Below are 21,574 nucleotides of genomic sequence, written 5' to 3' on the forward strand. Positions count from 1 at the left end.
CATTGGCATCTCTGTTTTCTGGGCAAACCAGGAACTGGATGTTACACAAAGGAAGGAGCTGGGAACAGAATGGATCTTTGGGTGAAAACATCAGAAATTGTTGGGAAAATTTAAACTTAAGTATTTTCTTCTCTCACCCTGGAGATGTATTTAGAACACTGTGGTGTGATTGAGATTTTCATGTTGTGATTTGTTGGCAATGAGAAAATTACTTTCTCCGTGTTACGTGATCTAAAACATGCTCTCAACACTACTAATTCATGATTCTGTTCAAAGTGGCCAATGAATTGAGTTCCTTCAAAACCTTAAACATTCAGCAGTTACAAAAACAGTTAAAAACCCCTGCCTACCTGTTTGCAGCTGCACATGTGTCCTGCACCATCATCATCCAGGCTGTGTGGAAGGGTAGGTGTTGTTTCAAGGCTTTTGATATTCAGCTGAAACAAGGATTAAGTACAGATTCCGATGTTTTGTTCTTTAAGGGAGAAAAAACAAGGAAGTCACTGTAAAACTTAGTAAATTTCTCATTGCAAGATTTATTTTTAAATAAGTTTTGATGTTTGCATCTGTGCCAAGCTGGAGGAAGAGCTTGTCTGGTTTGCATGGACTGGGCATTTTAACCTGTGTCACAGGAAGCTGCTTTACTGGGCACGCTGTCTCAGATAAATGCAATACTTATCTCTTTTACAGATCTATGAAAAATTTAGTGCTAGGCTTTTCTTGTAAAACCTTTCATATGGAAAAGCTGTTTTCAGTGAATCAAAGGAGCAGGGCTGTCCTGATCACAGCTGTGTCTTGCTTTGGAGTCAAGTCAGAGACCTACAGTGAATTCTGGTGTTTTAAATGAGAGGCAGTTATAAATACACGTGCACATACATAGATCTGTTCACACTTTTCTTCCCTTCTTACTCAGAGCTTGGAAAAAAAAAAAATGTGTTTGGGAACTGAGTGCTACCAAATGCAGTTGAATAATCAGTTCTCCAAAAAATGATTCGAGTAAGAAGAAAAATGTAGCCCCAGAGTTTGGAAAGAGAACTGCTATGGGAAGTTATAACTGATGCAGTACTTGCTTTCTGGGGCTGAACTGGCAACTCCAGTGCTTCTGGTGCTGGTGGTAGGCTTGGGAAGCAGATACCATGTAAAGCTCAAAAAATCTAGTGTCATTTCACTGAGCTTTTTGGAACACTGGCACCAGTGAGAAGAGCTGGTTTTAGTTTGTTGCTGCTTGAGGTAGAACTGATCAGCAGCGTTAGGCAGGGATGCAGGCAAGAGGGGTAAAGAAAGAAATATCGAGCTTGGGGTTTGTAAATGAATTTAATTATTTTCCTAATTGCTGAACGGTTGAGATTTTGAAGAAACTCGGTTCAATGACCACTCTGAACAGAATCATAAATTAGCAGTGTTGAGAGCATGTCTTAGATCACATACAGGGAGAAAATAATGTGGTTGTCTTTAAGAATACAAGATCTCTCTAGAAAAAAAGTGTAAGAAACATGCTGCAACTTCAGTTCTCTTCCCTGTTGGTTTAACCTGGTGCATAAAGCATTAAAAACTGGAGGTATTGCTGCTGTTAAGCCTGATGAGAACAGGTGGTGAGGTAGTTGGGCTCAGCTGTTCCTCATGTAACCTCCTTTATATCTTCTTTGGGTGCAATCACAAAGTCCTGGGGAGGGTGTGGGCTGATCCTCACGTGTCTGCACTACAGGAATGGGAGCAGAGCATTGTCCCTGTGTTTTTATAGCTTTAGCAGTGTTTTCTATGTAAAAGTAGAGAGATTCAGTGTGAACATTGGATTTCTGAAGTGTTTTGTTTCCTCTGAAGTGTGGACTGGGCAAGAGGAAGGTGGGACCAAACCCTCTCCTTTCTGTAGCACTGGTGGGAGCAGAAAGTGGAAGAAGACTGACCTTGAGGTGTTCTGCCTCAGCTGGTGGAAAAGTGCCCATAATTTGCCAGGTCCTGGTGAAGCTCCATTATATAACAGCCTCAGGAGAGCCAGCTGGGCATCCTGTAGGCAGAGATGTTATCCTGGAGTTAGTTTTCCAGTGTCAGTGCTGCTGCAGATCTCCAAGAGCAGCAGCAAGGCACAAACATGCTTTTCCACGGGGAGATTTTGATTTTCTTCAGTGCCGTGTCTAGGAAATAATGGCTAATTCCTGCAGTGACTTTCAGGGTGGATAAGAAACTCAGGAGCCTGGTTTAAGTTGGAAGGGGGTGCTGAAGTGCTTCACTGGACTGGGACTCAGCTGGATTCCCCAGGCTGGAGCAGTGAACGTCAGTGAGAGCTGAGTAAGTATGAGCATGAATTCATTCCCATTTCATCTGTGCTGCTGTGCCAGAGTTCAGGAAGGTGGGGCAGTGTAACCACAGGACTGGAGTTCTCAGGGCAGAAGTGCCTTTGCATTTTGGTGGTTGTTTATCTCAAGAAAAACTGGAGATAAGATTCCTGGCAGATTATGAGCGTGGTGCTGGTGAGTTTACAGATCTTTGTGCGCTGCTTTCAAAATAAAACAAAATATGCATCAAGGATCTTCTTATAATTTGGGTACAGGTAAAGCGCAGCTGGGATATTTTATCAGTTTGTATTTTCATGCTTTTGCATAAAGTTGCTGTGTAATTTGATGTTGTAGGCTTTCCATGGTTTTTATGATTCCTTCAGAAAAAAAAAATATAGCTCCTCTCCCACAAGCCCAGTTAGAGTGGATTGTACTGGAAAGGAAAGGAGGTTACAAAGTAATGGTGTTACTGGGTGTGTTCTGATGCTGTTTGTGCTTTGGTTTAAGTACATAACTTATTTACAAGTGGAGTGTTTTATATTAACATGTGTGACAAATTGCTTTGTGTAGAAAAGATTACATTCCAGACCAATAGCCTAACAAATAGTAGAGAAATCACAAGTAATGTCTGTTAATGTTTAAATGCTAATAATGTACTTTGAAAGGCCCAGAGGAAGCCTATGTAATTAGAAAATTGGAAAATATGCACTTAAATCTCTTCTATCCAATTTTCCTGTTACACTTGCTTTTAGTACTCCTGTGAAGGGCTATATCTTATAAGTGATCAGGAGATGTGTCTGAAGGACTATTTTTACTTTAAATGAAATATATTTACTGTGTAGAGGTCACATTACTAAAATTACAAGTAATTGATCACAAAAACCTGATAATTTTCTTTAGAATAAAATATTTGTGTCCTGCAGCTGCAGAAGTGGAAAGGAAGCAGTTTCAAGTATTTTAAGGGAAATCAGTTTTGAGCTGAGATAAACCTGTGAATTGGTAGGGGTACAGGACCTCATGATTCTTAGTCAAATCAATTCAGAATCAAGCAGTGTTTTTTAATTTGTGGCTTGTTGTTTTTTTTTTTGCTCCCATTTGCTTTGAAGTACTTTCTGTAGCTAATGCATATTGAAATTAAAAGGTATCAGCACCATATGGTAAGTGCAGTTGACATAAGGATTGTTTTTCACTGCTTGGAGGGCGTTTACCTGTAATTTTAGAGTTGAAGAGAGTGCCCTGAGATACAGAATAATTTGATGGGTAGAATAAAAAAGACTCTTATGCAGTGGGTATAAAATTATAATGATTTCCCCTTGTGTTTACTGATGAAGGACAATTTAGTTCTTGGGGGTGGTTGATTCCTTGAAATTCTGGCATAAATGATTTTGTGTTATACATATTGCCCACAGTATTTATTGCCTTATTAGTAAATTCTGGGTGCTGGAGCTCCACAAAACAGAAGTTTAGCTGGCAGATTCACTCTGAACAATAGACACTGAAATGAGGCAATATTTGCTTTTTAAACCTGTAAAATAACTGGGGCATAATGTATTCTGCTTTCATTTTATATTTTTTCTCCTTCACACCTTTGGTTGGAGTCTTGCTGACTACAGATCCAGGACCCTTTTTAAAGGAGCTAAGGCTTCATAACTCTGATTTCTGTGCTACAGCTTGTAGCATCCACAGTCATGTGCTCAGTTAAAACTTCAATTTAAATAACCCATTTATTTCTTTCTCAAGAAAGTCTCGGATTTATTGTAATTATAAGATTGCCATGGGTGGAACTTCTCTTCATTTTCTCCCTGCTGCCCCTACAGTTGGATTTAGATGTAGAGTTCTTCCAGTGATGCCAGTTTTTCGTGCAGCCCTATGAGTAATACTCTTGGAGAAACATCCATAAAAGATTTGGGTCCCTGAACTGTGATATGGACTGCAAGTGTCTTATTCTCAGGCTTCCAGTTTTTTACTTTGAAAGATAAGGATTATCTTGACTCTCCTGTGGTGCCTAAAATTGTAGGTATTTGCATACTGAGAAGTTGCCATGGTTTTGGTATGTGTGTGAATTTGCATGTTTTATCATAGAAAAATAGTAGAGTTTGCTTTGGAAGGGACTTAAAAGGTCATCTAGAGCATCCCCAACCCTAATCATTTTCCATCTCTGCTCAGTTGGGAAGAAAAATCCAGGTGTTTTTCTAAACTAAATCTAGAGGTGGGGTTGGAGTGGTATTTTCTGTGCACACAGCATAACTAAACTACTGATTTTCTAGGAAACTGTTACCTCTGGGAATGTTTTGGGGTGTGCTTTTTTCCATATATGTGGCTGGAAGAAATGGATATGATATTTGCAGTTCTTGTTCCTATTGTAGCCAAATGGTTGGAATATTTGCCCAGGTAGTGGATGGAAGATGATCTGTGGTCTGTGCTCACCTACAGTTGGGGGAAAATGTTAAAAATCACCTCTTAATTCCCCACAGAGAGATCCTAAATCCTGTAGGCTCTGGTTGAAGCTATGCCAGCTGAGCTTGGATTGCTGCTCTTTGGGGTTTTTGAGGGGGGTGTTTGGTTTATTTTGCATGTTAAGCCAGCAAGTGGGAAAAAGGATAGCTGTGGAGTTTGCATCCTACCTAGTAGGAAAGAGGGGAGTTTTTGTTGCTGTTCTCAGGATAAACCTGTGTAGCATCTGATGGTTTTATTCAGGATAAAAGGTGGAAAGTAGCATGTGGGATGTAATGCCTTCAGAGACAGCAGCATTTCTGCTGTGCCTGCCTTGTCTTTCACGATGAATCTTGATCTTTCCTCTTTTCTAGCCAAGTAGAATGCTGTAGAAAGAGAAATGTCAAACATCTCCAGCCAGAATAGCGTACAACCTGTAGCTGTCTCCTAGAAAGAATGTGGATAGAATTATTTATTGTCTCTCAGGCAGAGAAGGGAATTCAGCCTGGATTTCTTAATTATGGGGTGAGTGTTGTAACCACTCCACTGATGTGCAGTTGTTTTTTGGGTACTGAAAGCCTCAACCAATCCTTAGCCACTGTCACTGGGGAAAAATAATGTGAATTGGAGAATGTGGAGCTGCAGGAGTATCTCAGTAGATGCCACGAAGGGAATTCAGTAGACAAATACATGACGTGTGTTTTAATAGAAATCTGTGCCTATGTATGTATATAATTCACATGTAGAAAGGCTGGATCATTACAAACCCCTGCTGCTAACAGATTGGGAAAGGAAGGAGTTGCATTACCTTTTATGTTTGCTAATCTTGCCTGTGCTGGTGCCTGTGGAAGCTGAGTGCCAGTGTGCATGCTATGACTGCATGTGCCCCACTTCTCTCCTCCAGCCTGTCAGCAGTGAATGAGATGCTGAGTGGGAGGACAGGCTGCATTCAGCCTGCAGAAATTACTATCATAGATAAGTTGGAGGGGAGGAGGGGGGGGGAAAGACATAGAAAAGCTGTGTACTCCTTAATAGATGTTCATGGTTTTCAACGTTTCATAATTCCCTTTTGACTCAGTCATCTGTAGCAGTTGTATAAATTACTTCTAATGATGCACTGTTGCTGAGGAACTTTTGGTTTTGCTCTGCAGCGTGTCATTATTATCTTTGAGGAGAGAACCTGTATCATTTGGTCTGTATAAAGGGCATTTAAGGAAAAGAGAGTGAATTCAAATCAGAAGAAAAAAAGGAACTTTAAACCTTTGCCACAGATGTTTTCTTTGGAAAGGAAATTCTTAAACTGTCGCTTTTGCAAAGTGAACTAAATGGAACATCTGTGAGTTCTTGTTTTCATTCTTCAGAACTTGATTCTCTTCTGTTTCTGAGTCTTAGAGATGCATATTCATCTTGATCCTACTTCCATTGCCTCTTAACTTTAGCAGTGCTGGACAAAGCCTTTTATGAGAAGAAAACCAAAAAAACCCCATAAATTAGTTGAGAAAATCCTCGCTATGTCTCAACCTGCTTTAAAAAGCTGCTGGATGGTACAGGTTGGGCAGCAGTTTCTGTGGAAACATGGGTGCACAGGGAGAGGTTGCAATGCACACACAACCTGTGTATTGGGTTTTTGTAAGTGGAAAAAAGCAAGATAAGCTGTTCTGTATTGGTAGTGTCTGCCAGCTCTAAAACAAATGAGAAATAAATCTGGGGAAGAAAAATCAGATTGTGCAATGGGAATGTTTGGACTGTTTTCTGATGATGACAGATTATATTTTTTCTTCCTTTTTTTCCCCCATAATTTACTATTGAATGTAAAACCTGGATGTTTGTATTTTGAAACCATCCTGCACTGCACAGATACTTTGGTGTTTTCAGTATTGTGATGGGAGAACAGTTTGTGCAAGAGTGAGGGGTTGTGAAGAGGAAACTGTGAGGACAGACAGCAGAGCTCCAGCTCCTCCACTCTTACCTGACAAATTCTCTTTAATTGGGTAAGAAACAGAATCCAGTTGGGTCCAGCTTAGGTCCACTGGCATTTCTGACTTGGTGCTGATGCCAGACCTGTCAGTGCAAAGAGAAGGAGCAATGGTGACAGCTGAATGCTGAGAGAATGAAAACTGGAGGGCAGTGTGGCAGCTCCTTGTCCCAGTCCCAGGAATAATGAGGATGGAGGGCTCTGCTTCTCTTTGTGCTGTGTCTCTACCTGAGAGAGGAAAAACTCCAGGAGTCCCTTAGTTCTCTCTTTAACCAGTGACAAATCGTGTATTTCACAACACTGTTAAAACCCAAGCAAATGTTGCCAAGTCCTTTGCCTTGTAGGTGTGGAGTAAGTGAGAAGGTGAAGGATCTGATCCCTGCATGGCAGGGCAGAATCTCAGGCCCCAGCAGCAGGAGGGATGTGCTCCATCAGGAATTGTGCTTGGCTGTGTTGCCTCTGATTTCCATCCCGAGATCCCAACCAGGGCAGGAGTCAGAACTGTTAATATCTGGCTGGTGTCTGGTTGCAGGATTTGTTTGCTGGTTCTTGCTCATTTTCTTCCCGGTGGATGAGGAATGGGTGGGGACTGGATTAGGAATGCTGTCACTTACTTGTACCTCCTCTTTGGGCAGTTGAGGTCTGTGCAGTGACCCTGAAGAGACTGAATCCAAACCTTGTTAATCACAGTGTTTGTTGTCCATATGGTTCTGCTTTGTGCAGCCAGTTTTATTTTATTCAATGTCAATTCCTGGATTTTCCCCTTAGTTCTAACGTAGAAGAAATGTAACATTGCATTTTGGAGCAAAACACGCAAACTCAGGCTGATATTGAGCTTCTGTTATTTAATCTTTTCTCCTTGATTTAGGTTTGAAGGTCTTTCTGCTCATGTTATTTCTGTTACAGAGAAAATCAGTTCTGACTTTTTCTAGAACTTGCAGTATTAATTCAGAGAACACTTGTATTTGTAAACATTTCACTTATGCCATATAATAAATTCTTTAAAGCACTTAATACTTTTTCCAAAATAAAAAGTCTTATTTGTATAGAACTAACCCAGCAAAACAATTTTACTGAATCTAAAATATTGCCTTTATTTATTTTGGTTTATCTGACCAGGCATCCTGGGCTGACAGGGATGTGTATGCCACATACTTATATTTTTTTTATATACTTAACTATTTTCTTGCCAGATTTTTGTGTCCTCTTAGTTTTACTGTTTAATACTGCAGGTATAGGGGAGGAATCCTTTTTTTCTAAAAAATATAAATACATCTGTAAAGTGCTGTTGGTGGTATGACAATGATGCTAAGCCAGAATCTGGACCTTCTATTTTTATTTCTTTTTTTTTTTTTTTTTTTCTTTCTAACAAGGAGACTGAAATTTTGCCTTTGCTTCATAATATAAGTGTGGAACAGTCAGGAGATCATGAAAGAGGATACAGGTGCATCCCATGCAGGATACAATTTGTAGGCCATAATGTTATGTAGTTAATGAGTAGAATTACTCTTGACTTCTGATACTTGGTCTTTTCAAAGCATTTGTCAGCCAGCAAAAAAATCTTAGAGACTGTTCTAACTTGATCAGGAGCACAGGCTACTTCAGTACCTTGTAGTACTAAATGAGTACTTTAGACATGTAAGTTCAATATTCTCCTTCAATGCATTCTAGATATTAAGAATATAAGTCAGTAGTTGGAGTTCTGGCGAGGTAGGACAGGAGTTTGAGTGATGTGTGACAATGATGCTAAGCCAGAATCTGGACCTGCAATTTTTATTTTTTTCCTCTTTCTAAAAAGGAGACTGAATTATATTGTCTTTGTGTAGTGGTTTGGACTTCGTTTTCCCCCAGAGGATAAGAAAAGTGGTAGACCCCAAGGGGTGGAAACCCCTGGAAGTTTTGAATTTCTGTCCAATGAGCGCTCCTGCAAAAAATGTAAACATATCACAACCAGACCGGAAGAGAAGAGTTGTAGTTTTAGGGAGAAGAAGGTGGCCATGTTGTGAGCCACGAGGAAGGGGCTCTGAGCTCCACAGGGGGGCTTTGGCCCCCAGCCCCAGCTGGAGCCTGTGGGGACCTGGAACAGCATAATGCTGGGCTAGGTGCCTATAGTTATGCTGGGAGATGTTTTCTTCATCGTGGGCAGTGGCCGTGGCAGCGGCCGGAGAAAGCAGCAGCCAGAACTGAACCGAAGAAGCAACAAAGACATGCAGCACCAGAGAAGGGACTCCTGGAAGGAGACCTGAGGGAAGGAGAGTCAGCAGCTGAGTTCTACAGAGTTCTTGGGGGTAAGAACTGATACCAGACCCCCCAAAACTCCTTTGAGACCTCCTGGAAGGAGGAAGTTGATAGACTCTTACTTGAAAGAGCCTTGAAGTGCAACATGCACTGCAGAGAGGAGCTGAGAGGCTCGGACGTCCTGAGAGCTCAGCCAGGACGGAGTGTGGGAGGTTGGCCTTGAGGGCCCTCCCTTGCTGCAAGCTACAAAGAAGCTCGCAGCCTGAGACAGGGCACAGAGGCCCTGCAAGGAGCTTGAATCTCCTGAAGATACCAGACCGTCACGAAGACCCCCTGTGCTTCGTGATATGACGTGGTGATACGACCTTGTCTGGGGTGACGAAGCCCACGGAAGACCACTCGTTTGGAGAGACGAGTGGCCGAGGGGGATACCCCCCCTCGTGTGTGCTGGCAGAGATCCAGCTATCAGCTGCTACAAGAAACAGAAGAGACAGAGAGAGCCTGCTGCCTTAGAAGATGCTGCTGCTTAGTGACTGCTACTCTGAAGAAGCTGCTGCCCTGAGAGACTGGAAGGGATCTGTCCTTCTTTCCCTCCTGGACTTTTATTTGGAGGGGAGAAGAGATCTGATCCATTGTAAATACTTATGTCATGGTAGAGATAGTTGTAGTCGTGTGTATAATGTATTGTAGTATTTATTTGTATAGTCATTGTAATATATTCCCTTTCCCCATTCTGAGTCTGGTTGTGTTTTGTCTGAAAAAAAAAACCCATCTCACATTGGGTTGAGATGTGGGAGGGGGGATGGAGCTAGGGAATTGGAATTTGGGCTATCTCAAACCATGACACTTTGGTTCATAATATCAGTGTGGAACAGTCAGGAAGTCATGAAAGAAGATACAGGTGCAGGATACTATTTGTAGGCCACAATGTTATGTAGTTAATGAGTAGAATTACTCTTGACTTCTGATACTTGATCTTTTCAAAGCATTTATCGGCCAGCAGAAAAATCTTACAGACTGTTTTAACTTGATCAGGAGCACAGGCTAGTTCAGTACCTTGTAGTACTAAATGAGTACTTTAGACATGTAAGTTCAATATTCTCCTTCAATACATTCTACATATTAAGAATATAAGTCAGTAGTTGGAGTTCTGGCGAGGTAGGACAGGAGTTTCTGAGTGATGTGTGACAATGATGCTAAGCCAGAACTTGGACCTGCTATTTTTATTTTTTTCCTCTTTCTAAAAAGGAGACTGAATTATTCTGTCTTTGGTTCATAATATAAGTGTGGAACAGTCAGGAAGTCATGAAAGAAGATACAGGTGCAGGATACTATTTGTAGGCCACAATGTTATGTAGTTAATGAGTAGAATTACTCTTGACTTCTGATACTTGGTCTTTTCAAAGTGTTTATCAGCCAGCAGAAAAAATCTTAGAGACTGTTTTGACTTGATCAGGAGCACAGGCTAGTTCAGTACCTTGAACTAAATGAGTACTTTAGACATGCAAGTTCAATATTCTCCTTCAATACATTCTACATATTAAGAATGTAAGTCAGTAGTTGGAGTTCTGGCGAGGCAGGACAGGAGTTTCTGAAGGCAAGGCAGCAGTTCGGGTCTGGGCAGATAAATACAGGTGTTCTGCTCACCGCCGGGAGGTTCTGTCACAAGTGCAGGTTGTTGAACACTCTTCCTCTAATGCAAGTCCCCCTCCAGCCCGAGGCCAGTGGACATTGTCAGGGCACAACAGGGCCCTTGGCAGGAGCACAGCGAGCCCCGCAGCTCGGCAGGGAACGAACGGGCTCCCCCTGCCCGTGCTATTGATCCAGCAGTGCGAGCACTAAATTCATCCTTAAAAAAATAATTAGCTCCAGCGTCTTGGTGGAATTCCAAGCAGGCAATTACATTCCTCCTGCTTAAAAATGCCCCCCGTAGGTGCAGTTGGCTGAGTTACAGTGACGGGTGACCGTGTGTTTTGGGATATGTTTTGGGTGGGGCTTTTTGATCAGTGTGGAGTCTCCTGAAACGCTGCGAGTGCCCATTGACCGGGCTGGTTTATTAACATGACAAAGAAAAGGAGCCTGTGGAAAACATTTCCCCAATATTTTGAAGACAAAAAGAAGATGGATTTAGATGTTTCTTGCAGGCTTCCAAAAAAAAAAAACCAAACCCTGAAGTATCTGTAATGTGCCTTTAGGACTTTATGTGCACTGATACTTAAAAGAAAAGCAAACCTGACCCTTGCTTGTTTTGTGGAACTCGCTATTAATTATGGACCCAGTGCTGACATGTAAAATGGTTGAGAAAACAGAGGGAAGATGATGATTTTTGTTTGTTGACTGTGGTACTTTGGGTTCAGTTTGATGTCGGATTATTTCAAAAACGTTGTTTTTGAGTGGAGAAAAAATGGCAAAAACCCCCAAATATGGGATAAATTATTTCTAAAACACTGTGTAATTGGAAGAAAAAATAGATAAGCAATAGAATATATACTATGTATATATTATGCTGTGCTTTTCAAGGGTAGCAAATAATTCAAAACTTGGGTTCTTCCTTTTTTTATTATTCTTTTTCTATTTTGACAGCTAAAATACAATTTATAGTATCTAAATAACTTGTATCTGGTATTAAATAGTTTGAAAAGACGAGGAGAAAATTTGGATTTTTAGATATTTGATGAATCATATTTGATATATGATTAAAAGAATCCTTAAGTAGGGGGAGTTGGAACTCCCATCTCCTTCCACAGATGAAACCCAAAGCTGCATTTAGATAAAGAAAAGTCACCTGACTGAACTGATACATTTTTCTGATTATTTAAATTTTCTGATCTTTATATTGGTGAAAGAGGTGGAAGGGATTTTTTATATTTTTTGGGCTTGGTTTTTCTTCTTGCTATACTCAAAAGGGCAGACATGGTCTAGGCAGCAGGTCCTTGCAGTTATATACTGTCAGTGGAGTATTTTAGGAGAAACTTATTTTAAGAGAAGAAGATAGAAAAAAAAATGGTTAGCAGCCAATCTGAGGGCTTCTTTCCCCTTCTGTTTTGTCTTTTGGTAGTGGAAAAACAAGGCTGGTTTTAGGAGTTCCCTTTACAGTGTGAAACTGTGGCGTCTCTGGCAGGAACTGCAGAGTTAGCAAACCTTGCAAATTGAAATCTGAAGAACTAATTCGAGTCTTTCCAGCTCAGGAGTTTGAGAATTAAAAGTCAGTTCTTTCCTAATCATGAGATTGACTTAAAATTTAATAAATACTTGTTTTGAAAGGACTTTATTCTCATTCCTTCCAGATGCAGAGTTTTTAGGAGATTATAGTAGAGTTTTTAGGTAGTTCTCATTTCATATCTGTTCCCTGGTGTCTGAAATACAAGGGATCAACATTGCAGTTATATTACAGAGACTGGGACAGTTGAACACATTGATAAGATTATTTTATGCTCTTCACAATCTTGTTAATTATAACAGTCAGGAATATTCTGCTGAACAAGGGGCAGAAGTTTGCTATTGAAAAGTTAGATTTAATCTTCTAGAATTCTTAGTATGATCAAGGTTGTTGATTGTATAACCTCTTAGGAACAAACCTGGAATGGTTTTGAGAATAACATAGTAGCTCAACTGGTTAATGTATTTTTGGGGATTCAGTGATTGCCTTTTCTTTTGCAGTTGTTTTGTTCTGTCTGTAAGCAGCCAAACCTGTCTGGAAATTGCAGGGGCAGTTCTATCACCCAGCATCTCTTTTTTCAAATGGACTGTCATTTAGGACATGATCAGAATAGCTGTTCTCCATTTCTGATGTGGACCTTCACTATAAATTCTCATGTACTTGGAAGAAGCAAACACTGACAACACACAGTCAAGGGTTTTATCACTCACTATGAAGTTTTCTTTGTTACAGTATTAATGTGTGTTAAACTGCCCTCAATTTTCACTCGTTCTTTGTAGTATCCAGAGTTCTCAGAGCTCCTTTGTGCTATCCACTTTGATAGCCAGAAAGAGGATGCAAAACCTCATAATAGTTCAGAAGAAAATACCTTGAGGGCAGCCTATGGGCTCTTCCACTGTGCAACCACTGGGTCAGTGTGATTCCACTGTGGGCCACTGTTCAGAGTGGAACTGGGTTGAGTTTGTGTTTCCTGTTGATGGGCCCTCCATAAGAATGGCTACAAAACCATCAGTGGGGATCAGATGTTGAAGCTGTGCTGCAATCACCTGTTGAAATTACACTCTGCATCCATCAGGTTTCTCATCAGTCTGTTTCCCAAAGCTAAACTTGCGACATGAGAAGCCAGAAAGTTGCAGAACTCTCTGACTTTCTTCAAGAATCCCTTGCTTTCTTATTTAAGGTCAAATTTTCCTCATGTCTCTTTGTGGCAGCATCTGATGCTTTGAGAAATTCAACTCTCTCCCTTCACATCGGTTCAGACTGGACTGTACCACAGGGCAGTTTGTTCTGCTTGCTGTCAACAGATCAATTATTTCTTCACTTTGGGTTTCAATTTACATTTTTCCAAGGCTGAGTGCATGACACTAACTTTGGAAGGCACACAGCCTCTGGTATCCATAGGTCTGCCACAGGCATTTGCCATCAGAGCTGTCTTGGAGGCGGCTGGAGAGGGGCACCACAAAAATGCATAAAGGCTGAAAACTCTTTATTTCTGATTTGCAAGTGTTTTATGTGTGCTAGGGATGGATTGATGCCTGTCTTCTCAAACAAAGAAGAGGGGGTTTTACAGCACTGTAACAGTGATTTGTCTGTGGTCTCTACTTCATTGCTGCTTCTCCTTTTGGGGGTATCACAGAAACACTGCCCTTTGCAGTGATGGATGTGAGTGGGCTGTGGTTCTCTTGGCATTTTATTCTTCTGCTGTGCATAGACTTGGAGCAACTCTGCATTCCTAAGACCACTGTTCCCATTCTCATATAGTAATATACATGAACACCTACTCTGGAATCTGTTTGGATTATATTATTCAGAAGCAGCATGATTATTGTTGGTTATGTCCTTGTCAAGACTGAGTTTTGATCAGTGAAATACTGACAGCCTACTGTTATAAAACCTGTGCTGTGGGAACTCACTTGATTGATTCAGAGTGGAAATGTCATTCCAGAATTATGGCCTGTGCAGAAAAACTTGCTTCTGCTGAGCTTCCAGTTAAAAAGTCAGTTTAAGTCCTAAAGTAACACATTAATTGCATAAGTCCTGTTGAAAACTTGGAAACCCATTGTGATGTGCAAATTGATGACTGATTTTTAATTGGATGATGACAAAGTCACTAACAGTGAATGCTAACTAAGAATTTGAACTCCTAAAAAAACACTCCCCCACAGAGATGGATCACATTCCTGCTAGACTTTTAAATAACATAATTTAAAATACAAAGAAAACCTACAGTAGCTGCAGTGAAACAAGCCAAGTTCCTACTGGTGCAGGACTAGAGAAAGTGAGAAGCACCTGGAGTCTGAGAGTTTTTAGGTAAATCCTTCTGGAGAACTCACAGGAGTCACTTACATAATGGAAACATCCTATAATTTTTCCTGTGCCTTTTTCCCTTGTTGCCACACATTTCTGTTGCCAGGGTAACCGATCATGAATTGTTCATAGTAAGTGACCTTGTCATTGCTTTTATACACGCCATGAGTTATTGTGCACAGGATATTTATAGAATTATAGAGGTGATTGTGACTGCCTGAAGACAAGCAGGTTTTGTTTCATTTAATTTCATTTTTTTTCATGTAGAATAGGAGGCTAAACAGCATAAGAGAGGGAAATGCTAATATTTGTCTGCAGAATCAATCTTGCTGTTATTCAGGTAGGGACAAATAGAGCTAATAAGTTGTAAGGCAGCTGGATGAAGAGTGGTCAGCTCAGCCTCCTGCATTTGATGCTCTTCTGGACTGGACTTAGATATATCCAGATTTATTTTTCTCTCATTGATATTTTTAGAGGTACCAGATTTTTTTTTAAGCAATTGAAAAAGAGTGCTTGATCCACAGTTTTTAAATAACATAAAACAAACAACCAACAAAACCAACAAACTTATTTCAACCATTCTGAATGGCAGAAGCTGCTGTTCATTCTCCTTGTACTGACATTCAGTACAGAAGTTAATTAAAATAAAGCTCTACCAACATTTTAAGTATTAGTAATGAGATAAATGAATCATGCTAGTTCAAATAGAAAAGTAATACAAAGAGTGTCAGAGAGCCACAGAAGGCTTCTGAGCCATTTTATGCATTCAAGAAGAAGAAAGGACTTTATTACATAATCACCCTTATAATTCTCTTCCAAGTTGTGTTTTGTAATTGTTCCTAGATTAAAGTATAGGAAAAGGTGTGGTGAGATCTTGGGATTTCAAGTGAAATTGTGCCATAAGGATGAAGTTTATATATTCCATATAGTTCTAATTGTGGTGCAGCAGGGCATTAGAGCTGTGCCTGTCTGCACACACATAGTCAGCATTTCCTGTGAGGTCCAGGAGCTCCCCAGCTCTGCACACTGAGGGAACAGTGGCTGGCTGGGGAGCACTGGGACAAGGTGACTGAACCCTCATGGCCACCTTCACAGCAAGGCTTTGCTGCCTGGTGAAAGAACTGCTCAGGTGAGGAATTTGGGCAGCTCCCACCATGCACACAGCCCAGTTCACAGAATCAGCGAGGCTGGAAAAGACCTCTGAGATCATCAAGTCCAACCTTTGACCCAACGCCCCCTTGTCACACAGACCATGGCACTGATGCCACATCCAGTCTCTTCTTAAACACCTCCAGGGACAGTGACCCCACCAGGTCCCTGGGCAGCCCATTCCAGTGTCTGATCACTCTCTGGAAAGAGCTTCTTCCTAATGTCCAACCTAAACCTCCCCTGGTGCAGCTCAAGGCTGTGCCCTCTTGTCCTCCTGCTGGTTCCTGGGAGAAGAGACCAACCCTCACCTGGCTCCCCCCTCCTGTCAGGGAGTTGTAGAGAGCAAGAAGGTCTCCCCTGAGCCTCCTCTTCTCCAGGCTGAACAGCCCCAGCTCCCTCAGCCTCTCCTCACAGCACTTGTGCTCCAGTCCCTTCCCCAGCCTCGTTGCTCTCCTCTGGACCTGCTGCAGCCCCTCAGTGTCCTTCCTGAGCTGAGGGGCCCAGAACTGGACACAGCACTCCAGGGATGGCCTCACCAGTGCCAAAATAGCAGTGGGTCATGGAAATGCTGGAATGCTCCTGTTGGAGCCCAGGCCAGCTGGATGGTTGAGCACTGAGCAGAACAACAGCTCAGGTAACACCTGATCCAACTGCAGGTACCACTGCAGAGCCCTTGTGATGGACACAGGTATCCCCACTGAGCAGCACCTGGCCATCCTTTTCCAGAGGCAATTCCCCATGTGAATGATATACAATATTTCCCAATATCTTAGTTATTGTTGTGCATTTGTTTTAAGCAAACAGTGTGTCTGGGAGGGTCTTTGCAGCAAAGGAACAGGCTCACTTCCTTTGAGCAGCCAGCTGGTATTTCTTGATCAGCAAATGTCTTTGAAACATCTGCCGTGGCTCTGGAATCACCTATTGATAACAAAACAGCTGTATTTTATCAATTACATACTGAGTTAACTTGAGATGAGAGTGGTGGTGCAGCACTGAGTCCATCAGTGCAAGAGCTCCTACTCAGTATTTTACATAATGCAAGAAAGCAATAAGCAAAAATAGAGAGGAGGTTGTCCTGAGGATTGTGTGTGCTAAACATAAGTGCTTGATTGGACTAAATGGCAGAGCAGTACAACACTCAGCCATTTAAACTGTCACTGCTGAAGGGCTGGCAATGGCAATCTCGTGGGAGGGATAAGTAGTCTAATGTGCCTCCCATTCATTATCCACTTACAGTGGCCTTTTTTTCCCCCCTCTGTGTCATAGGTATGTTATAATAAGACTAAGCCTTGCAGCCTTACTCTCAATAAGTGTGTACAAGGAACTAACACTTTGTATGTAATTCCACTTAATTTGCCATCAAGCATTTAACTAAACTATTATGCTTATATTTAGTGCATTAAAATGCTGTTTTGGTGTTTCCACAATTCATTGCTGCCTGAGCATCATCTAGTCCATGATGCAGAGATAGCTCAGCTACCACAAGCTAAATAAGCTTTGTATCTTTGGAAAGAATAATCTGAAAGCAGGTACTTGAGATAAACTTAAAGGCCTTCAGACTTCTTGCTTTACAAAGGTACTTACAAGTAGTATCAAATCAGCAGGCTTTCTTTGTATCCACCTGGGCATCATCTTATCTTTAATTTGTGCTTATACTAACTTGGAAACACCACTTACTTGCTCCATGTTTTTGCTTGTCTGAAGAATAAAAGAAATTCTCTAGATCTTTCCATTTTTTTTATTTTTTTTTTGTTCTCTGTAAGGTTGCAACTCTGAATTAATTTTTCTTGTCTTGTATGCTTGCATATCCTGAATGAACCTTGGGAAAGCAAGTTAGCATTCTTTTGCCATCCAGTGGAGTAAGTCATCTTGTTTATGTTTGAATGTTTTAAATGAGGCTTAAATATATAGTATTAACACTCTTCTGTAAATGGCTTTGAGAAAACCATTTATTATCCATTTGCTTGAGGGATTTGCTTGAACTGCAGTGGTTGGGAATAGTATGTTCAATGAGGTAAGTGGGATGTTAAATGATGTGCAAACAGATCCGTATTTATGGGTAGGGTTCCTGATGCAATGAAAAAACCTACAGGGCAGCAGCTACTTCCACTGTGAGGGGAAAATGTTTCTTTTTTTACCTGTGAGCACGTTGGTGTGGGCACCTTGGGTATTTTTGCAGTCCCAGAACGTGCCTAGTTGGCAGTGGGGAGGGCACACTGAGCAGCCCAGACGTGGGAGGAAGTTTATCCTGCATTTTTTAGTGCTTAGTCCAGGCCTGCAATGTGGGTGAGCACTTCTAAGCTCACCCATTGATTCACACGGTGGTGGCAGCTCCCCCTGGTTCCTGTTGCAGGAAAGATCATCCTGCAGGGAATCAGGTCTGAGCATCCCACTCACCAGTGGTGCTTTAGGGAGGTGAAGTGAAGATAAAGAACAATTGCAGCTTCCTGTGGGACTCAGGCACAAGTGCAGTGACAGAATTGTCATCAGTCACTGTGTGTGTGACTTGGCAACCCAGCACTATGGAATACATTAAATTTACTTTATAACTGCCAGAAGTCAGTGAGGCTACAGGTGAGTGAGATCCATCAGATCTGCACATCACTGGTGTTTACTGATGGGGTTGGCTCAGGACCTTTTTTCCTCGCTCTCCTCATTCTTCCTTTGCTGTTCAGTTGCCACCCAATTCCCTGCTCTGGAGAGAGTCAGGGGCTGCTCTGGAGCTGCCATTTGTAGGTGCAACTGTAGATGCTGATGGCATTTTTTTCAAATCCATAAGTTCCCATTGAGAAAATAAATGCTTTTACTCAGACACATTTGTGGAAAAGGGAACCTCAGGAAACGAGAAGAAAACCCAGAAGGGAACATCTGAAAATATTTTCTCTATTTGCTCATGTTCCTTTTGCTCCTAAATGGATTGGGTGGGATATCCAGAGCAATCAGGTTGACTTATGTTTAATTGCATATAGCACAAGTGATTGTCCAGGATGACCCATTCCATTCCAAACTGTTTCCCACAATGCTGCAGAAAAGTGGAAGTTAGTTCCTGTGAACATCTGCAGATCTGGGGCTCAGATCTAAGATCCCTGGGATGTTTTCTAACCCATGTGATTATGAGCTACTGATGCTGCCTAAAGAACCCAAACTTACTGCACCTGCCCTTGGCTTCATGCAGCAGCTTAAAGTTGATGCACAAGTATAAAGTCAAGAGGCCTTAAGATTTTCCATTGCTGCTTTGAGGGCAGCAAACAACAACTTCTTAAAGACACTTCAAATGTCTTTTCTATTAAACCCTTAAGGGTTGAGTTATTAACCCCACAGGATTTGACAAATGATGAAAGGGCTATTCAGTTGAAAAATTACAGGCAGTTCTTTTACAATATCTGATGGGGTTTTGAAGTGCTCCAGTTGCCTGCAGGACCTTGAGTCACTTCCTTCACAGGCCAGGCTGCTTCATCCACTGTGTTTGTTCTTGGCAGGACTGTTTGTTTGAAAGTGAACAGCAGGCAGAACAATTAGATCAATAAAAATCACTGCCTTCATGGGAAATACCTGTTTGGCTTTTGGGAAGAAATAAAGGACTACGTCTGTATACCATGGCAAACGAGAGGGGCCTTTTTAGTTGAAAAGGAGTTTTTTTTCTTAATTTATTTAAATGCCTTTTAAATAAGCTACAGTAACTTAAAATTGGTTGAACAGTTGCTTCTATATTTGTATTTCACACATAATACTTTACTGCCCTGTATCATATAATGGTTAGAGGAAGGTAGATTCTGTCTGGGAATTTACATTTACATGTTCAAATGTATTGTATTATAATGTAGGTATAACCTGTAGCATTGCTAAAATTGTGGCAGTCAAGCTGTGAGATGTCATTGTCACTGTACAACATAAACCTATATGGGATTTTGTCTGTTGCTAAATTATTCCATATGCTCTGTCTCGATGTACTTTATGTTTAAGTAAAATTTTGTAAGGAAAAAGTTGAGGTGGCCATCAGTAGCAGGTCACAATTGTGAATTTTATCCTCTCAGACATTCTAAGAGAGATTTTGGAACATATGTTAATGTTACTTTAATAGATATTACTGTGCATTAATTCTTAGATTTTTTTTCTTCCATTTCAGTCTCAGTTTGTCATTTTTATGCACTTGTCTTTGGGTCATGAATTGTCTGCAAGTCTTTATATCTTTAGTTAATAATTCTTAATACTTTTTGTTCCCATTGGGCTACACCTGGAGTTCAGAATCTCAAGTTGCACTTCAGTTTTCTGATGCCTCCCTGCAACCCTTCTGGTTTTGAAGACATTGCATTTTGCATGTGAAGATTAAAGCAGCACTCTGGGTTTCTCTTAACTCAGCTCTTTAACTCAGGAGGACTTCTAAGCATAACACAGTGAGCCTGGACTTGAAGAGAGTATGTGCACAAAATGTATATATTTGTCTGTGTTTGCTGCAGATGAGCCCAACCTTTTGTGTGATCAGACAAATTATCACTTTTCAGGGAAAAATGTAAAAATAGTAAACACCCTACATGTACACTCTGTCTTATGAATGAGTTGGGTAGAAAATATATTACTGCTTTCCTGCATATTCAGTCTCAAGTATTCTACCTAGAAGGTTTTAAATACAGAGGTGTAGCACATAGAGAGTTAAGAATGGAAAAGAAATGAGGATGGTAGCAAGTCAGCTTCTCCATTAGAATGGAACAGTTTGTCTGGATCATTCAAAGACACCCTCAGCATCCAGCACAAGCTTGACCATTCCTTTTCCTCTTATTGCACACACAGGAGGTGTAAGGTTTGGTAAAGATTGAAGACCTGAAGCAGTTCTGAGATGCTGAAGTACCTTGTTGCACTCCAGCTCAGGGGGTGTGTGTGTGTGTGTGAAAGCACCACATTAATGCTTTAATGCCACATTAATTCCTTATGGACTGTGTAGGATAATGGCTCCAGGTGGAGATGTGTGCCAAGGTATGTAGACATCTTCCAGCTGATATCTTGGCTTCTGTGCTACCAGTGTGTGAGGGAAAGGAGTTGTAAGAGCACCTCATTGGCACAGGATATTTGCAGCAGTGCAGGAGCATGGGTTGGCCACCCATGTCCCCCTTCCCCTGCCCACTTCTGTTCTTGCTGTTGAAATAGGAAACAGCAAACACTGCTAAATCTGGAACTGCTTCTGAAAAAGAAGTTCTCTATTATCTGAAAATTGCCTGGGATGCTGGTCTAACTCGGCCGCGCTTGAATTTCCTTTGGCCATTGCTCATGGTTACCTGTTTGCTCTCTGGCATTACCTGTATATTGATACATGCTGATATCTGAAATGTTTGCAGCTAATCAGAGCATTGCTAACTGCAGTCAAACTCTTATTTTCTAAACTTGCTAAATTATTTTCTATTACTGAATTTATTGCTGCTGTTAAGAGTTGTTGTGACCTTTCTCACTCTAAAACTGGAGTATCTCAAATTTTCTTCCAGTTGTTTGTTGCTATGATAATCTCTAAAGCGAGGATTGGGGATCTTCTGTACAGACAGATACTCTGGCTCACGTTCATTCAAATTCCTAACTCCAGACTTATAAATAAGAAATGAGGCTTAGGAGTCTCCCTGGAATATACAATATGTTTTAACCCGTCGGACCGTTGGGTGACAGTGCTGTTCCCCACTGATAAAGGTGGAGGGGTTGGTGCGTGAGGATGAAATTTCACTCTTAAAAATGATCATTTCACTGCGAGACCTTCGGCTCCTTGAAATGTTGTGTGTGAATTGGTGCCTGGCACTGGCAGAGTGCAGGCTGGCCCAGCTCTGTGTGCAGGCTCTGTTCTGCACCGATAGCGCTCTCCCATTTGCTCCCGCAGCGCTCGTGAGGAAAGGGAAGTGCACCCGCTCCTTTTCTTGGCTCTGCTGCATGGTACATTACATCCTACTTTATTTAGAATTAAATGACTCATGTCAGAGTTGAAAGGAGTGAAATTGCTGATTTCTATAGGCTAAATGACAAATAGATGCAGATTAGGAGGGTGCAGCTACAACTCACGCTCCA

At 41.3% G+C, this 21,574-nt stretch overlaps 1 protein-coding gene across 16 annotated transcripts in view; it reads left to right on the plus strand.

Annotated features, from left to right (window-relative positions):
- Window positions 1–21,574, plus strand: part of RBFOX1 (RNA binding fox-1 homolog 1) — a 1,157,213-nt gene that overhangs the window by 376,555 nt on the left and 759,084 nt on the right. The window contains exon 1 of one of the 16 annotated variants that reach the window (XM_032703703.1): window positions 2,067–2,286. The exons of the other annotated variants lie outside the window; for them this stretch is intronic. The gene's annotated coding sequence lies outside the window, so the exon portion shown is untranslated. Of the gene's footprint in view, window positions 1–2,066; window positions 2,287–21,574 lie in introns of those variants that run through there. 16 annotated transcript variants of the gene reach the window in all.

The sequence above is a fragment of the Chiroxiphia lanceolata genome, chromosome 16 (genome assembly GCF_009829145.1).
Source record: "Chiroxiphia lanceolata isolate bChiLan1 chromosome 16, bChiLan1.pri, whole genome shotgun sequence".
Lineage (NCBI taxonomy): Eukaryota > Metazoa > Chordata > Aves > Passeriformes > Pipridae > Chiroxiphia > Chiroxiphia lanceolata.